The sequence below is a fragment of the Balaenoptera physalus genome, assembly GCF_965194825.1.
Source record: "Balaenoptera physalus genome assembly, chromosome: 10".
Classification (NCBI taxonomy): Eukaryota; Metazoa; Chordata; class Mammalia; order Artiodactyla; family Balaenopteridae; genus Balaenoptera; species Balaenoptera physalus.
In genome coordinates this window covers 11,694,049-11,712,919 of record NC_138889.1, presented here as the reverse complement: position 1 = coordinate 11,712,919, position 18,871 = coordinate 11,694,049, and the positions used below count along the sequence as shown (strand labels likewise).

The 18,871-nt window shown below is 43.0% G+C and overlaps 1 long non-coding RNA gene across 18 annotated transcripts in view; it reads right to left on the bottom strand.

The window, feature by feature from the left end:
• LOC309637018 overlaps positions 1-18,871 on the bottom strand; it is a 277,223-nt gene that overhangs the window by 125,881 nt on the left and 132,471 nt on the right. For 17 of the 18 annotated variants that reach the window (XR_014250343.1, XR_014250344.1, XR_014250345.1 and 14 more), the window contains exon 3: positions 9-86. The exons of the other annotated variant lie outside the window; for it this stretch is intronic. This is a non-coding gene — a long non-coding RNA (uncharacterized lncRNA). The remainder of the gene's footprint in view (positions 1-8; positions 87-18,871) is intronic. 18 annotated transcript variants of the gene reach the window in all.

Below are 18,871 nucleotides of genomic sequence, written 5' to 3'. Positions count from 1 at the left end.
ACATTTACCTTGTCAGTTCCTGCTGGTTCTTTCAACCCATTCTGTCCTGGAAGAAGCAAGGGAGATGCAGCTGGCAAGGTATGAACCTGCAGAAACACAGCCAACCCCATCAGACAGTGTCCAGCATTGTGAAATATCTTCAAGCTCAACATGCCCTCCTTATTTCACTATTTTAGCAAATGGAACTTTAAAAGCAAAAATAGCAACATCTTGGATTTCTCTAACAAATCCTTTCCACCAAGATTAACATTCTTTCCACTTACACCCCATCTCCCAGGGTGAAAAATTGCAACAAGAATAATTTATGGCAATGTTGCCCTAACTTTTTTATATCATCACACACAGGAAGCTATAACAATTGCATATTTGGGATACCTTGGAAAAAATCGGGGAGATTCTATTTGAGACTTAGTAATAAAATTAAATTTCATTACTTACTTTTTAAATTAGCAAATGTTACAGAAGATACTAAATATGGACTTTGTATAAACTCTCCCAGTAAAATAAATCATTTTCTATTTAGAAACATCTAATATCTGCTTTTAAAATGTAATGATTAGGGAATTCCCTGGCAGTCAAGTGGTTAGGACTCCGCACTTTCACTGCCGTGGCCTGGGTTCGATCCTTGGTCGGGGAACTGAGATCCCACAAGCCACATGGCACAGCCGAAAAAAAAAAAAAAAAAGAAAGTAATGATTAAAATCACATATGCCTTCTATATTATTAGACAAAATATAAAATATTAGAGCAAATGAAATCAGGAAAAAAATCTAACACTTTATAGGGCAGGCAAAGCAAAGAACATCACTGATGGTAAAAAAAAAAAAAAAATCATGACTAAAAAATAATCAAACTAATACCAGGACATTTTAACAGGATGATCCGAGGAAAGTGAATTGCATGTAGCTTCCCAGGACACTCTGGTGTGTGTGTGTGGCGGGGAGCGGGTGAGGGGGCTATTCACAGGGTTTTAGACACCCAAATAGTCGTTACGGAAGTCAGCAAGTTTACAGATGAAGCCATACAATGAATGTTCAAATAGAGTTAAAAATTTCTAATTAGTTATCAAAACTGCTTTTATATACTTTCCCACTATAAGAAACTTTCAACCATCCATATCTCGGATAAATGCCTTGTAAACTATCCCAGCCACTCCAAGCCTGTCACAGCGCCCCTGGGAAGCTCTGCCTTAGAAATGAGATCATTCTGGTCCATTTCCAGCCCACTGTTGGTGCTACAAGCATAGTGAAAATGAACAGGTACTGAAGAAGAGAAGTATTTTTATCTTTTAACCAAATCAGAATCCTCCCCAAATATTAAGGATTATGAAACACTGAGGTAAGTTCCCCGCAGAAGACTCAGGGGTCGCCCTCCTTCCTTAGCCAGCCTTGGTGTGTGGAAAGGGCCAGTGTACCATCCCACTCCATCATATATTGGGAGCAACTGTGAAATGACAAGCACCGGCACAACCACTACAGATAGAAAAAAAATGCAAAAAACTTGGTCCTAGTTGGGAGCTTACTGTGTGGAGAGTGAGACCAACACATAAACAGAGATACAAGGGCATCTGTGGGTCACCTGAGTCTCGCCCATGATGAGATTCAACAATTCTTAAGAGTCAGTGATTCTTTCTTGCCCATCCTCAATTCATGCTATAACCAGACACATGCTTTTACAGAGCATCTGGCTGCCTTTCCCCTGAATAACTCTATTTGCTCCAAGAACTTGCCTCAAGTTTGACTCTTGAGAGTGTTTTTCGCCTCCTGAAAAGTATGCTGCCTTCTCCCTTCTCGCTCTCCGCCAGCCCAGATGGTTTCAGAGCTTGGAAAGAAGGGCCCAGCATCACCAGTTACCACTGGGTGACTGTATCCCTACATGCCTGGAATGTAAAACCTAGATAACTGGGGAGCGGGGTGGAAAATGAACCTAACAGTTTTTAGGACAAAAGTGTTTTCTCTACTCATCCCACTGCCCAGGGTTCAGCAGGGTATCACTGAGCAAACGGTTTTGAAATTGTCAGCCAAGCCTGTGCCTCTCAAGAGCCTGTCTCTCTAGTTCCATCCCTGAAAGGATCACAGTTTTGAGCCATGTGGCTTCCATGATTCTTTCATGGACGGCACATCCATCAGGGAGTCCCATCTGAGCCCCCCAGCAAAGCAGAATTAACTAATGTGCATAAATTAGCACCAAATGTCTACTCTTTGGAGAAATGCCAAAACCATTCTTTCCTACAACAGATAACTGCCCATCCCCATGTCCTATCAGCCTCCTTCTCCAACAACGACCTGCACCTCCTTCAACTCATGTTTAGTTTTATAGTTTATCAAATGATTTCAAATGCATTTCCTCATTTGACCTTTGACATTTGGGTGGCAGGTGACGTAGAAGTTTTATTGCCATTGCATAAATGAGAAAAATAAAGCTCAGAGGAGTCACATGACAAGCCCAAGTCACACAGCTAAAACCTGAAGGGCTGATTGTGGAACCAAGGTCTTCTGACTCAATCCGGTGTTCTTTCCAGGATACAGTTCACAGCCAGCGAGAGAGAAGGAGAGAAACATCTGAGAAGGCCAGTATTGAAGTTGAAGGAGCTCCCATGTCCTTTCCTTGTTCTCTCAACCCCCAACCCACAGTTCACTGGAAGTCCCTGATAAAGCTTCCATCAATGTCTGAGTCACCTTTGGCACATGGTTGATTCTGAGAGAAACTGCACAGGCACATGCACACACAGACACACATTTACATATGTATAAAATGTATTATCCTCCCAGTATATAAAACGCTTTACCACACTCCACGTTGTTCTTCTCCAAGCAATAAGTGCCCGCAACATAGCGGAAGCTCCATTATCTATTGGTTGAATGAATAAATTAATGCTCTCTCTCTCTCTCATTCCTTTTTACATTTCAGAATGGTCCTTCTATTTCAGCCGGTCTCATCTCCTAACTGCCCCACCAACCAGGCCGAAGGACTGGAATAGGCTCCGTGTCAGGATGCTTTATTTACGTGACTAAGTGGATCAGAGCCAGACACGAATAAAACCATGGTTCCCGTTCTGCTCAAGCACCATTTACAAACTGCAGCTTCAGAGGTGACTGGGGTAAACGACCGTTACAAAACTTTGGGACAGATAATCCTTTGAAACAGAATTCAAATCTCATTTTATAGATGAACCGATACAAGCTCAAGGAAATTAAAAGATTAGCCAAAGATGACCAAACCGGCAAGTGACAGAGACAGAATTTGAACTCACTTCTGACCACTGGGTTACCATGTGCATCTAGTGTCTGGCATGGTAACTGGCCTCCCAGTACTCCTTGAAGGTGTCCAGAACATGACACTTGGGGGCCCTGTATGCTGGCTGTTTACTCAGCCTACAAGGCTCCCCCCTAGAGCTGCTGGGTGATGCCCAGCTCCCACACCTCCTCCAAGGCTTTGCTCATTTTTTACCTGCTCACTGAGCCCTCCCCTCATCACCCTAAATTGCAATCCATCCTTTCCCTCACCCCCATCACTCTAGGTCCCCCCCCATCCTCCTCTGTTTCTTGCCATAGGACATAGCACTTTGCCACATATCATAGAATTTAATTATTTATTATGTTTATAGATATTTTCTAAGTAGGCTTTGCTATGGTGCGAATTTGTCTTTTTAAATTCATTTATGGATCCTGAACACTAAGAATACTACCAGAAAGATAGCAGGTGTTCAATAAATATTTTCTAAATTGAAGGAACAGGGACTTCCCTGGTGGTCCAGTGGTTAAGAATCCACCTTCCAATTCAGGGGATGCAGGTTCGATCCCTGTTCGGGGAACTAAGATCCCACATGAAGCAGGGCAACTAAGTCCGCGCGCCACAACTACTGAGCCTGTGCACTGCAACTGCCGAGCCCACGTGCTCTGGAGCCCACGCACCACAACTAGAGAAGCCCACGTGCCGCAACTAGAGAAGCCCGTGTGCCGCAGTGAAGATCCCACGTGCCGCAACTAAGACCCGATGCAGCCAAATAAAAAAATAATAATAAAATAATAAATTGAAGGAGTAAATGAATGGTAGGCACTCAGTTAATATTTGTTGAATGAACCAAGAGCTTATTATCTAAACTACCCCATGGTCCCACTTATTAAATGCTCCCTATATGCTAGGCCCAGTGACATAAGTGATCTCATTTAATTAGCCCCCAAGCTCTTCAAGCTAGATAATCAAATTCCCTGTTATAAAGATATACATGCTCAGAGAAATTAAATAATTAGCCAAAGATCACACCACTGGTAAGTGACAGAGGCAGCATCTGAACTCAGTTCTAACTCCAAAGCTTGGGGGTCCTTCCATCCCAATACAACACTTCTCCGTGTACTCACAAAGGTATGAGCCACCTAGAAATGCGTTGCCTCTATAAATGAAATATCGCCCCATAAAAAGTAGGTAAATCTTAGTCATTCACAGTTAATATTGCCTCATTCGACTCAGGTTAGACGTGAGAGCTCCATCACCTGAGATGAGGCTTGTTGTTCCCTACTGTTTTGGAGCCAAGAAGCAAGGCCTGTTGCTCAACCCAGTCTGGTAATTTGCATTTTTAATCATTCAAGAATTTAATTAGTATCATGGCCTTAATCAGGTGCACTGCAAATACAGCTGATGTCATCAGAGCTTAATTAGTTTGATAGAGAAGAAAGTTTTTACAGTCTGAATATGTCTCCACTGGTATAAAGGTGAAGGGTCTCAGGAGTTCATAGAAAAGGAAAGAAACCAACTTAAAATCTAGATGCTGTGATTAAAGACTTTTAAAACATATTACCTGGGAAAGGTTTCTGAAAGTGTACCACCACTATAATAAAAATACGAAGGTAGCAAAGTGCCAGTGTCAACCATTTTTACAGCTCTATTCAGGTGTCATTTGCACACCACAGAATCCACCCATTGTAACTGTACAGTTTAATGATTATATGTAAATGTAGGGAGTTGGACAACTGTAACCGCAACCCAGTTTTCAGACATTTCAATCACCCCCCAAGTTTCCTCCAGTTGCAGCTTCCTCTCCTACCCCGCCAATCCTATGCAACCACCACTCTGCTTCTTGTCTCTATAAATTTGCTTTCTCTGGACATTTCATATAAATGGCATTACACAGTATAAATACCTCTGTGACTGTCTTCTTTCTCTTAGCATATTTTTGAGGCTCATCTATGTTGTAGAATGCATTGGTATTCCATTTCTTTTTACTGTTGACTAGTATTCCACTGTATGATATACCACATTTTGTTTCTCCATTCACCAATTCATGAACATTTGGGTTGTTTCCACTTTGGGGGTATTATGGTTTTGCTGCTGTGAATATTCACGTACAAAGTCTTTACGTGTACACGTCCTTTCATTTGTCTTGGGTAAATTCTTAGGGGTGAAGAGGAGAAGTCTCATACTCAATTTCCATTTCACATTTTAAGCAACTGCCAAACTCTTTTCCAAAGTGGCTATTCCATTTCACATCCCCACCAGCAACACATGAGAGCAACCACTGATTCTTGAAATGCCTTAGACAGTAGAATTGAAAATCTTCAACTCTTTGTGTCCGATCTTTGAACTTCAGCCTTGAAAGAAAACGTGAAATGCTCAAATCACACTGTAGACAGAGAGGAGGAATGATGGGAAATTAACTGGAATCAATGAGGTTTAGAGAAGAGAAGGGATTTGCTGCAAGTAAGTCTTCTCAGGGATGGTATTTTCAGATTTCATTTGCTAGGCAATTAAATTAATCAATTAAATAAAATAACTCTCCAGAAAGATCAGTTACATTTGCCATAAAGATTGCTCATTTACCCCAATTTACCCTGTGGTTTACATAACAAAGACACTGGTTTCATTTATTTCATTCTCCCTATTTTTATCTCCACATCATGAAGGGAAGGAACACTCTGTGGGCTTTAGAATGTGTTAGTCAGACTGGATTGAGCCCACTCACATGTGGGAAACTCCAAGTTGTTTCATTTTGCTTGTGATCTTCAAAACTCTTGATAAGATACACATCATGAAAAGAAGGATAATGTGGCCAACTCTTGGGCTGCAAATTTAGTCTGGGAATAAATTTAGGTTCCATGTTGTACAATTCATGGGTTCATTCATTTATTCTGGAAAACATTAATATGTTCCTTGAGATACTAAGAGGAGAAAGACATGGGCTGTGCTTTCAAGGGAGTGACAGACTTGTCAACTAATACTGCAGTGGAGTGCTGTAAGTGCTATCGTCAAAGCAAATACAGACGGGAGGGAGAATGCAGGCACGAAAAGGGAAAAGGACAGAAAAGTCATCTCAGAAGAGGTGACTTGAGCAGTTGTGTTAAAGTAGGTATTTGTCAGAGAGCCAGGAGCGGAATAAGGGGCGGTGGGGGGGCGGGGTGATGGGGGGTCATTCTAGCCGGATGCCAGAAGACGAGCAAGGGCCCGGACCCCTGACGCAGAGTGTATTCAGAGACCCGCCTTTAGCGTGGCTGCAGCATATAAGGGGTACCCAGGGGATGAGGCAGGAGGCAAGGCTGGCGAGAGCCTTACTTGTCCTAGAAAAGAGACGAAGTCATCCTATAGAAAACAGTGGCTGATTGTAGGATCTTATATAGGATCTGACACTGTAAGATTTGAATTTTATTTAGCTTACTATTACTAGTCAAGAGGATAAGTAGGAGGCCAATGAAGAGAGGACTGTAGTAGCCAGGCTAGACGCATGAACTAAGGCAGCGGCAGCACAAGTAATAAGGAGGCCTGGGATAGGATGAATGTTGAAAGGGTAGGATCTAGAGCAGTGGTTTGGTGTGGGGAGCAGTGATCCGAGGCCCACGATCAAACGCAGACTTCCTAGGTCCCACCCCCCTGACTTAGCATACTGGACTCTGGCCTAGGAATCTTCATTTTCATAAGCACCCCAGGTGATTCCAATGCAGGGTGACTTGAGGGTAGTTATCTCGAGAGTGTGGAGACTCATCACACAGAAGAGCCTTGTGGAGAACCACTAAATCTAAAGCTACCACTGGAACCAGTGAAACGGGGGTGGGGTGGCTTCTGAGAACAGACTGGTAAATGCTGGGTGAGCTTTGCCACTGGTCTCTGCTCAACTGGCCCCTCATGGCTCACCGTGAAGAAGAAAACTGCACTTCAAAGAAAAACAATTTACAATTTGTCAACCTAGGCAACAGACTTTAATCAAAGCCTATTGGCCTGTGTACAAGATTCCAAAGAGGCTTACTCACGCTCACCTAAAACGAATTTCTATCTCACCACACAGATAAGAAACTTCACCTTTCTATGAGTTAGCTCCTGGTGCAAAAATTTTTATTCTGCCTTCAGAATCTCCGATCTGTCTTTCCACCTATGCTAGATCTCAGTATCAGGCATACCTCTGAGATACTGTGGGTTCAATTCCAGAGCAATGCAATAAAGCGAATATCACAATAAAGTAATTCACAAAAATTCTTTTGTTTCCCAGCACCTATAAAAGTTATGTTTATACTATCCTATAATCTGTTGTGTGCAATAACATTATGTCTAAAAAAAAATGTACATCCCTTAATTAAACAATACTTTCTTGCTAAAAAATGCTAACCATCATCTGACAACGCAGGGTTGTAAAACCTTCCATTTGTAAAAAAAAAAATCTATCTGCGAGGCGCAATAAAGTGAAGCGCACTAAAACAAGGTTTGCCTGTATTATCTCTTATATACCATGAACTCCAAAAGAGTAGGAGCTGGATTTGTCCAAAATCATTTTGTTCTGGTGCACCTATGGAAAATAGGCACAAAATAAATGCTTTGTGTTGATGAAGCTGCAACTATGTTGATGCTTTATTTGCATATTGATATAAGTGCTGAAGATATAATTTGCGTATTATGCCAATTTGAGAGAGTGGGGACTGTGCTACGTTTTGCTGTGCACAGTATCTTTAAATGCAGAAAACACCAGGGTAATAAATGAAACATTTTAATTAAGTGCTGTGGCACCCTATTCATACACTTCTCTGTTACATGGTTCAGACAACTGTGTCAAATAATGTCCTTATAAACTTCTACATTCATGACAAGCCTAATCAAACATGGCTAGTCTACCCCTGATCAATTTTTTATTGTGTTCCCGAACCAGAATGATAAATACTGACTCATAAGACAGCCTCCACTTATGGCACGATTGTTTCATGCAGGTACCACACTCAGTGCTTTAGTGAAAGATTACATTGAATGTTCACAATGACCTTAAGTAGTGGATGCTATTATTAGCCCCATTTTACAGATGAGAAAACCAAGGCTTACAATAGTTAAGTAAAAAGTTCAAAGCATGTGACAAGCAATCAAGGAGCAGGGATTTTAACTTAGGTCAGCTGAGCAGGCTCTAATAATGAGCCCATCTTGTTTCTCAAGTTTCCATTCCATCTAAGCAATGAAACAAGTGGATTTCACGTGATAGAAAATGAAAAAGGAAATCTAGAGTATGGAAAATCCCATGTTATGATAGTCATCTCAGGAATTACCAGCTGGGAATTTACCCCAAGTCTCTTCTAGGGGTGTGACGGTCCATGTTTAACGTGTCACTCTCCAGGGAGGGAAGAGCCCTGGTCTGTAGCATTTTCAGATTTCCATGCTATACATGTTCTCACCACCCTGCCATTACAAAAGGTGGAGCTGGGGAGAGAACACAGACTGTGCCTGTTTCCTCCTAAAGGTCAGGGTTCTCATGGTCTCTGAACAAGCCCCAGAGACCCTGGACCAGGGAGAAGATACTTGTCCTGTTTTGCGGGAGGACCCAGTGCCAGGGAGAGGGTGGAGAGCGACAGAGTGGGGGGATGCAAGTGCCACCAGGCTATTTTAATTAAAAAGTGATGACAGCTGAATATATTCCCCATCTCTGCGGCTAATAGCTTCCTGACCTAGACCTCACTCGCTAGACCCACTCCCGAAACCAGACGGCATTCGTCCCCATGGGGCTTCTGTTATTGGCTGGCCGTCTCAACAGACGCAGGTCCAACCAAATCCATGTCTAATATGAGCATGCAAATGGGGAGATAAAAGGGAAAATGCGTATGTGTGAATCACAATCCACAGAGGGAGACGTGTCTCTATGCGGCTGCTTGGGAGGGAGGACACCGAAGGTCACTGTCGTGGAGCTCCTCGGCAGCACAGGATTAATTCCGTCCAGCTGTCATTCATAGCTATCACTTTTACCAATTCATTTGACACATTAAAAATATTTGATTGGATGTCTTGTGACGAGGGCCGTGTGTGTGTGTGTGTGTGTGTTGGTTAAAGCATGAGTTTCGCAGTCAAACGTGCCTGCAGCATTTCATCTGCTTCCAATACCATTTAATCCTATTATTGTGTCCATTTTACAGCTAAGAAAACAGAGTCAAAGGACATAAATGATAGTTTCTGAACTAAAACCCAACCTTCCTGCAATGTCTTCTTGGATGATTCTAACCCGGGGTAGACAGCCCATTCCTATTACACTCACTGACTCTGTACAAGTGGGATTAGCTTTGCCTTGCCACACGGATGCCCTGTTATATCACTTGTTTGGCTTCTTCTCTGGCCTAAAACATAAATTGTCATGGGCAGAAACCATGGGCAGATCTCATGAAGCTAGGCTCCAGGGAGATGCTCAATTTTTAAAATTGATTAATAAATAATTGACCTACTAATAAATAATAAATAAATTATTGACCTACTGTATCCGTAGGTCCACTGATGGAATGAAGCTCTGGGAATTCTAGAATTGGGAGGAAGAGTCAACAGTTTTGAATGCTTATTACATGGTAAGCCCTAAGCGAGGCGCCTTACGTACACGGTTTTATTTAAAACGGTATGGTTGATATTGTGACTTCCATCGTACAGATTTCTGTAAAAGGCTCAGTGAAGTTAAGAAGTTTGCTAACACCACATTATGGGGCTGCTGCAAAGCTGCAACTGAAGTCTAGGCCAGTCTAACTCCAAAGCCCAGCTGTGCTGCTCTGGAGGTCATCACGTCCATCCCACGGCACCTGTAAGAGGAGACACCTGAACACAACTCCAGTGGGCGGGGATCATACCTCACTCGGAAAGTAATTCCAAATGTGTACTTGGTAACATCTTCCAGGTTCTGTTAAGCCTAACATTCAGAAACGAGTTCTTCATGTCTGTCTTAATTCTCCCTTGCTTCCATTTCAGGCCATTCCCCTTTGTTTGCTAGGCAAGAAGATGGAAAACAGCTGGCTACCATTTCCTAGACAATAATCCTTCTTGGACTGGAAAATTCCTATGACATGATCTCAACTTCCTTTTTCTCTGGTACAAACTACAGCCACACACCGCTTCCAGTGAAGTCCGTCCCACCTGATAGGCTTTCCTACGCAGACGGAACTATGGCTGTCAGCAGGGAACACGAGGAGCCACCAGCGGGACTGGGTAATCCACGGACAGATGCTCCTGGATCGAAGACTCATGCTGAAAGCAGCTGTCAGAGCAAGGCGGCAAAGTCCTCGGAGGAAAGAAAGATGTTGGGAACCCGTGTGCAGCCCCCCAGTTACCGCCCCCCGTCACCCCTGGCCTCAAAATAAACTCAGAGCCAGGATATGAGGTGGGGGGGGGGGGACAGAAGGGAGACGAGGAGGCCACGGCAGCTACTAATCTGGGGAAACCAAGGGTTGGCAGGCAGCCCCCAAGGCCCCGGCACCTGGGGAATAAGGGCAGCTGCTCAGAAAACATAAAAAGCCAGTGGAGACCAGAAGACGGGAGCCTTTGAAATGACAATGTTAAATGTTGGGAACCCAGTGGCTACGAAAGGCATTGCCAAGTGTCACGCCGAAAACAGGAAAGCTTTCCTGGGCCCTGGCTGTGAAGGCCAGGGAACAATGAAGGGGAAGCCTGTACGGAAAATAACAGCGACACAGAAGCCTGCGCTGGCTTGGGGAAACCCCTTCTACGGTTCTTCCAGAAAGCACAGGAAACAACAGGTGGGCAGTGGGCCTGGCCTCCACGCCACCTCCCTCTCCCCATCTGCATGTGGTGTCGGGAAGGGCAGTGGTGGGGTCGGCTCCCCGACAGGGGTCAGAACAGCCCATTTTGAGAACAAAGCCTGCGCCGTTTACCTGCAGATCAAAGTTGGCTCTTAATAAGATGTGCGTGGGAGGGGGGCAGAGAGAGGAAGGTCGCCCCTTCATTCCATTAAAAAGGGATTATGAGCCGACAGACCAGGTGAGCAGTGTGGCCTGTGAAAAGAAACTGGTCCTTTGGAAGCCAGGACTGTGGCTGAACAAAAGCCTTAAGAGACACAATCAGCAACCGTTCCCTGCAGCAGGGTGGTAAGGCATCAGGTCTGTGTTTGCGCGTGTGTGCAAGGGCGTGTGCAATCCTTCCTGCTGTTGCTAAGATGGTTTCCCCCCTCTCTGGCCTCTCACCCAATCAAAAGGTAGCAGCTGCTCATTGGCTGTCTGGCTTTATCGAATGACCATGACGAGCTGGAGTTGAGCCCACCTCATTGGTTCATTCCTTTGGCCCATTGTCAGGGGAGAGCAAATCAGACACCTAATCAATATTTTGTGAAGTGGCACTAGACTCCTGGCTAAATTTGCATTAACCTCCACCCTGTCTGTGTCTTTGCGCTCAGAGAGCATCAGACTAACTTCAGAGGTAGAGGGAGAGACAAGCAATCAAGCTTTGCCATCCTTCAGCCACTCTGGATGTATTCCTGGGTCTAGGCAAAAATCTTGGAACGCCAAACATGCCACGCAGGAATTAGTTGTAAACAAGATGTAAATCTCCTGAGCAGAAACATATGTTACTAGGCTGGATTAGCAGTGCCTTTTCTTGATGCAAACTGAATATTATCTTCTTGCTTCCTTGCTTCCTTCCTTCCTTCCTGTAGTCATTCAACAAATATTTATTGAACACCTACCTACTTTGAGTCAGGTTCAGGGGTGGCCCTGGATACATCACTGTGGCAGGCACGAAATGCTTCCTTTCTGGGCCACTCCACAGCAAAGCAGGGCACTAGACAGCCAGGGTTCATCATATTCCAAACAAACTGGCTCTAAAGGAAACTGGGCTCTAATCATCATCCATTGGAATGAGAGGACCAAAGTTCCGCGGTTTGATGTGTCTTAGTGGGAGATGCAGATTCTGAATCAAAAGTTGGTCTAGTAACCAGGATTCCCCAGAATTCTACATAAATCTCAGATAAAGTGTAGGTACATAGTCATTCTGAGGAAGAGAAAAATGTGAGGTGTCAATAAATTTCCTCTCTCACAGAAAAATAGAAGCAACCGTGAAAGAAATCCCACACGCCCTCCACCACCACTTGGCAGCTAACGTATGTCTGTGGCCCTCTCCTCTGTGTGCCTTCCTGTCCTAAGGAACAAAGAGATTGTGTTTCAATCAAAACCAACCCTATCGTTTATGCACTAGCCCCATCCTTGCTCCCCAACTCAAGGAGGTCCTGTAATTCTCACCTTGCTCTCTGACATCATCACATTTTCCAATTTTCCCTCTTTTTTGGTCATTCTCAGCATCATGGAAATATGCTGCAATATCCTCAACTTGAAAAATGAAGATAATAAAGAAAAAAAAATTCTTTATGGATCCAAGGCAGATGTTCAGCTGGAACACACTGGTACTACCATCCTGATTATGAACATACCGAAACACTTCTGGACCTGCTGATAAACACCCACTACCCTGAGCTTCCCAAGTACCCCCTCGCCTACTTTTCCAACCCAACCTCTCCGCTGGGACCTCCTGGACATTCCATAGTCCAGCAACCGAAGGGTTAAAGTCTGGATCAGAAGGCCCACCAAGTCTGCTCCAGACCTACAGCCAGCCTCCAGTCTGATCCATCAGAGCCTGCATCATATTTATTAATATCACGCCTGCTTAGACCCTACATTTTCTTTGAATCATTCTCCCCTCCTCCCCCATTACTTTCTTGCCCTTCATAGCAAAGATGTCTATTCTCACTGTCTCTATTTCTCTTCCTCTTTTATTCTGAACACGTTCCAATCAGGTCACCTTGCCAATCTTTCCGGCATCACAGCTTTTGCCGAGGTTAGCACGGAACCTTCACTTTGCCAAATCCAAAAATCAGTTCTCAGTCTTCATCTTATTTAGCTTATTAGCAGCGTTTGACACACAGGTGGCCACTTTGTCTCCTTAAACGCATCTTACTTTTTCACTGCCTTTCGCGTTTCTGATGCACCAATCTCTCTTCAAGTTCTCCTCCTTCCCGTCAGTCTGCCTTTTTAATTCTGTTTTGCATTTTTTAATTAAAGTAGAGTTGGTTTACAATGTTGTGTTAGTTTCAGGTGTACAGCAAAATGATTCAGTTTTATATATACATATTCTTTTTCAGATTCTTTTCCTTTATAGGTTATTACAAAATATTGAGTATAGTTCCCTGTGCTATACAGTAGGTCCTTGTTGGTTATCTACTTTTTATATAGTACTGTGTATCTATTAATCCCAACCTCCTAATTTATCCCTCCCCCCACTTCCCCTTTTGTAACCATAAGTTTGTTTTCTATGTCCCCATCAGTCTGCCTTTTGTTCTCCTTTGCTGGTTCCTTCTCACCTTCTTGACCTCTAAGCAATGACGGGCTCTAGGGTTCAGTCTTGGGGCTTCACCTTCTTTTCTCTCTACATTCAGTCTCTGGTGATCTAGTCCTTTGACACTGAATACCATCTAAACTCCAATGATTGTCAAATTTCTATGTCCTGCTTCAACATTTCCCCTAAAGTCTAGATTCAAACATCCAATTGTCAACCCTGCATCTTCACTGAAAATGGTCCCACTTGCTCCTAGTCTCCTTCATCTCCATTAAGTGGAAACGTCATTCTTCCCATCGCTCAGTCCAAAATCTCCGGACTCAGGCTTGAGTCTTTGAGTTCTTTTTCTCACATCACACTACAATCCACCAGCAAATTCTATAGTTCTACCTCCAAATCAGATTCAGAATCTGACCGTGTATCACCGCCTCCTACCACTGCCACTCAAGACCAAATCACTACCATGTTTACCCTTTATCACTGCAATGACCATCCGAAGGTGTCCCTGCCTTCACCCTTGCCCCTTAACCATCTCTTCTCCACGGAGAGGCAGAATAAGTCTCTGCAAATACAGTCAGCTCATGGTACTCCTCTGCTCAAAATTTTCAAATGGCTTCTATCTCCTCCAGAACAAAATCTAAAGTCTATATGCGCTATACCTAGGCACTAAAAGGAGCCCGTAGTTTATTAACTAGGTTCCAGTTTTAATCTACTATGTGACAATATTGCAAATATGTTGTTAATCACAAGGAAGAACGGGCAAGGATATGAATGATTTATTATACAAATCTAAAACCAAACACAACAACAAACAAAAACAATTTGTGTGCAACTTAAATCTTGTTGGTCAGATATGAACATTAACTTTTTATTTAAGGGCAGCATATTCCCTGTATGTGCATTCACATGATTTCATTTTGTCTCCACTGACATCATAAGCTGACATTAAATCATATCTAATTTCCAATGTACACACTGAACACTCAAAACACCTGTTGAATAAACGAATGCTTAGGAAATGGACTTCTTATTTCTTGCCTGTGATATGATGACGATGATAACAAGAACCGTGATTTGAATATCTACTGTGTAAAGTACGGTATCTTATACATTTACATTACATTTTTACCCCAACAACTTTATTCTCTCCATTTTAAAGGTAATGTCATAGTTCTGTGGCTCAGAAAAGTTGAATACCTTTCTCAAGGTATCATAATAAGTGGGAGGGTTTGAGATTTGAACAATGGTCTGGGTGACTTCAATGTCTATGCTTTTGCCATAGCCGTATCATGATGAGTCACTGTATACCTACGACACTTAACATTATCACGTTCCCATCATCATTTCAACAAACCTCCAAAGATCACTGAAAAGTGAGAGACAGATATTCCTGTCCTTGCTTTATGAGTGGACATGATCATTCCAAAGAAGCTCAAGGTCAAGCAAGGAGATAAAAAGTCCAGTCTTCTGTTCCCTTCTCCCAGTATGTCTGCACTCATGTCTTATGCTATCTTACCTATATTTTTCTTAGCTAAGTGATTTGGACCCATTTACCCATTGAGTTCCAGAACAGATTCCCTAGAGCCTATAATCCCATAATTTTTATAGTTTACTAACCACCTTTCTCATACACCATGCTTTAAAATGCCAATTCCCTAGGAACATAATACTATTTTCTAGAGATGCTCTCAGGCCCATCGGAAGCAGAGTCCAATTTATCAACCTTCTAATGTCATGTTTCAATCAGGTTTTTGTTTGTAATAAGAAAAAAATCTAAACGAATTCAAAATTTGGGCACATGAACTTGCATATTCTGACACAATCCAATAGAAAACCATATTGAGTGTGATAAAAAATCCCCTAGATTTTTGAGAATCAAGCTTCTATTAACTAATCATGACTTACCCCTATTTACACCCAAAATGCCCCTTTTTGTCAGTAGCCTCTGTGTTGAATGATTCTTCTGTGCTCAAGGGGAAGAGCCAAAGAGGGGGACCCTTTCAAGGAAACAGAAGAGTAAAATGACAGTGCATAGCTTCTACCAAAAGATTGATCTGCAAAGCCAGGTAACCATGAAGCCCCAGCTGGCTAAGTGAATCACAATGAGAGTTTAGTTATTAGGAAAAGCATAGCTTTATTTCAGTTCTCCAAAGGAGAAAACAGTAATTCATACAAAGCTCTGTGAAGGGGTCAACTCCATGGAACAAATAAACAAAAGAATGGCCATTCAGTCATTCAACAAGTATGCCCGCTGCCTTTAAGGTGCTGTTGTCAGTGTTACAAAGGGAAATCCTTTGTGAAATGGTCCATTGTATTTACAAGTTGTATGTTACAGAGCCACTTTGAACTTTGCCTCTAGGCACTTCAGCACCTGTATACCTGTACATCCTGCTGGAGGACCACCGCCCTGGGAAAATCAGGATAGTAACTATCCTTGCGAGTGCGGTCCACAGAAAGAATTTAAACGTATATAAACACAACGGAGACAATGAAAACAAGCCAATCTCTTTTAAATGAAGTGCTAAGATTCTAGGCTGCTTAGAAGAAATATTCTGAGACAAAGATAAGTCTAGTGGTTGCACAAGCTATGTAACTCCAGCTCATGGCCCAGGAACCCAAATAAATGCATTTCTCAAGAAGTAGGTTAATTCTGGTTTGGCTTACTAAAATTAATTCTGCAGCTGGTTGTTCAAAAATCAATCCATTTTCTTAAGATGAGGTGTACTCTGGAGATACAATAGATGCTATCACATTTGTATTGTTAATATCCCTTCTTGTAAGTATTTTCCACATGCGTGATCCACGCTCATGGAATTCCTGAGGGCAGCATTAGAGCTAAGTTTTTCCGAAGCCTTCTTATCCTCTAGAATTTTATCAGTGCTGAGTATAGACAGGACTCTTGTAGGAAGTCCAAAATCTAAATCAAAGGCCTCACAAATGAGAACACTTCTGCGGACTGCAAAGAGATTACCATGACACTGAGAACCAAAGGCAGAGACATGTTGGGGACCTACCAACTCACATGACTCAGAGCTGGAAAGGATTTGGGTAGGTTCTGCCTGATGCTCCTGGACCCTCCATGAGGACTGCAGGGCTTTGCAGAGGAAAGTCTGAGGACTACTGACTTAGCCTACCTTCTCATTTCTCAGAGAGAGAAATCAAGACCAAGAAAGACAAAGTGCCTCATCCAAAATCACATAACCGGCTATTGCTGACTCCCAAGACAGCCCTTTTCCTCATACCAGACACCTCTCCATTTCAGAGTCTACTGCAGTCTCTCTACAGCAAAATTTCCTCTCTATTTCAGGCAACCAGAGCAGGCCAGCTTGGGTCTGAGCCACCCAAGGCTATTTGTCAGTGCCAGTCTCCCACCAGGCCATGTCAACCCTGGCATCTGGCCCTGGTCCCTAGCACTTATGCTCTTGTGATTAAAGAGTTGACATATGACATATACAAACAAACTGTAACTTAAGCACGACATGGCTGGCAAGTAGAGGCCTAACGTGGACAAGTGCTGACTCATAAGAAGGAGCCAGTTTGCAGATTTCCAGTCTTGTTTGTCTCTGGTGACAGGGACATAAATATTGCAATGGCTTAAAGGAGTCTTTTATAACTTCACCCAAAATATTCCTCAACCCACGGCAAGTTTAACAGAACTTACGTTATCCCATGTTGGTTAGGTGGGACTGTTTGCAGGCCAGTGGGTTCGAGTTATTTTCAGGTTTGAGTCAGGATTTCATTACTCAGTGAGACTTGCCAGGGGCAGCATGGTGGTAAGATTCTTAGTGGCTCTTTGTAAAACACCAGGACACCTATTGGCTCAGACTATCTATGACTGTATATGACTTTGTCAGCTCTCTTCTTGGGACAGACCCCATTCCCAAGAGGCCCCACCAAGACGAGACCTGAAAGACCTGCAAGACCAGAGCAGCATAATCTGGGGCGTGTGCTGTTTTCCTCTATTGTTGCAATCTGGTTGTGGCTGTCTCACTGCACTACCAAGTTGTATTTCTGGGAATAATAAATAATCTGGAGACTTGCTGCTCGAATTGAGGTCAAGTGCACTGGCATCACCTGGGAGCTTTGTTAAATGGGTGGAATCCCAATCCCCACCCCAGACCCACTGCATCAGAATCTGCATTTTAGCAAGATCTCCAGGTGATTGTGTGTACATTAAATGCAGGAAGCACTGATCTAGAGATGAAGACCTTGCCTTTCTGCCTTCTCCATTAGCTCTGTCTATAAGGTTTCAGTAAGGGGACCACTTCAGGTTCTCTGGGCATTTAAATGGAGAAAGAAAGGACCCCAATAAAATCCAACACTTCCTTAAAATGTATTCTTTTTTTTTGCTCCAGCAGCAAGATCACCTCCATTTTTTTCCTCTAAGAGCAAACAATGGATACGCTTTGGACCATTTGGAGGAGGAATATGCATTGTGAACTGTGATATCCAAGAGTAAATATATTTGGTATTAAAGCACCTCTCCTTCACTTCTAGACATCCAATTGCCTCCAAGTCCTTTTGATTTTACCTCTAAAAGATTTTTTCATCTGAGTCCTCCCTTCCATCCCCACTGCTCTGCTTTAGCTCAGGTCCTTATCATCTATAACATGGGCATTAAACTAGTCTCTCAATTGCATTCCTTATCTCCCTATCTAGTATTTTTGCTCTTGTCCATTGCATCCTCCAAACTGTCATCAGAAAGAACATTCTCAAAGGCAAACCTCATCGTGTTATCTTCTGGTTTAAAGTCCTCTAACGATTTCTGATAAAGTCGATACTTCCAAGTTTTTGAAGCAAGGTCTTTGGTGATATTGTTTTTCTGTACCTGCCCCATCCTATTTCTCCCACTTTTATGCCAACCTCCTAATACACATGTTCCATGCCTCTCCCTTTGCCCAAGCTGCCTCTCTACTGGGAATACTCATTTTTCTCTCTCTGCCAGATAAACCACTTCTTATCTTTTAAGACCAAATAATTCTTTTTATCCCCTCTGTGAGGCTCTTCCTTACCATGACTCTACCACCAAGGGAGAGCTGATCATCCTTGGAGCCCGACAGCACTTCATATTTGCTCTATTATCAGCACTTTCACTGAACTGCGGTGTTTGTCAGCTTGTCTCTGTCCTTGCACTGCTCCATGAGACCTTGAAGCCAGGAACCACGTCACATTCTTCTTTTGTATCTTGAGGATCAAGTGCCATTGTCAACATACAGTAGGCACTCGATGACTGTCTGATGAATTACATGATTAAATGAATACAGTCGCTGTGGAAAATAGTTACCACCTATCTCTGGGAACTGTGAAAAATACACAGCAACCA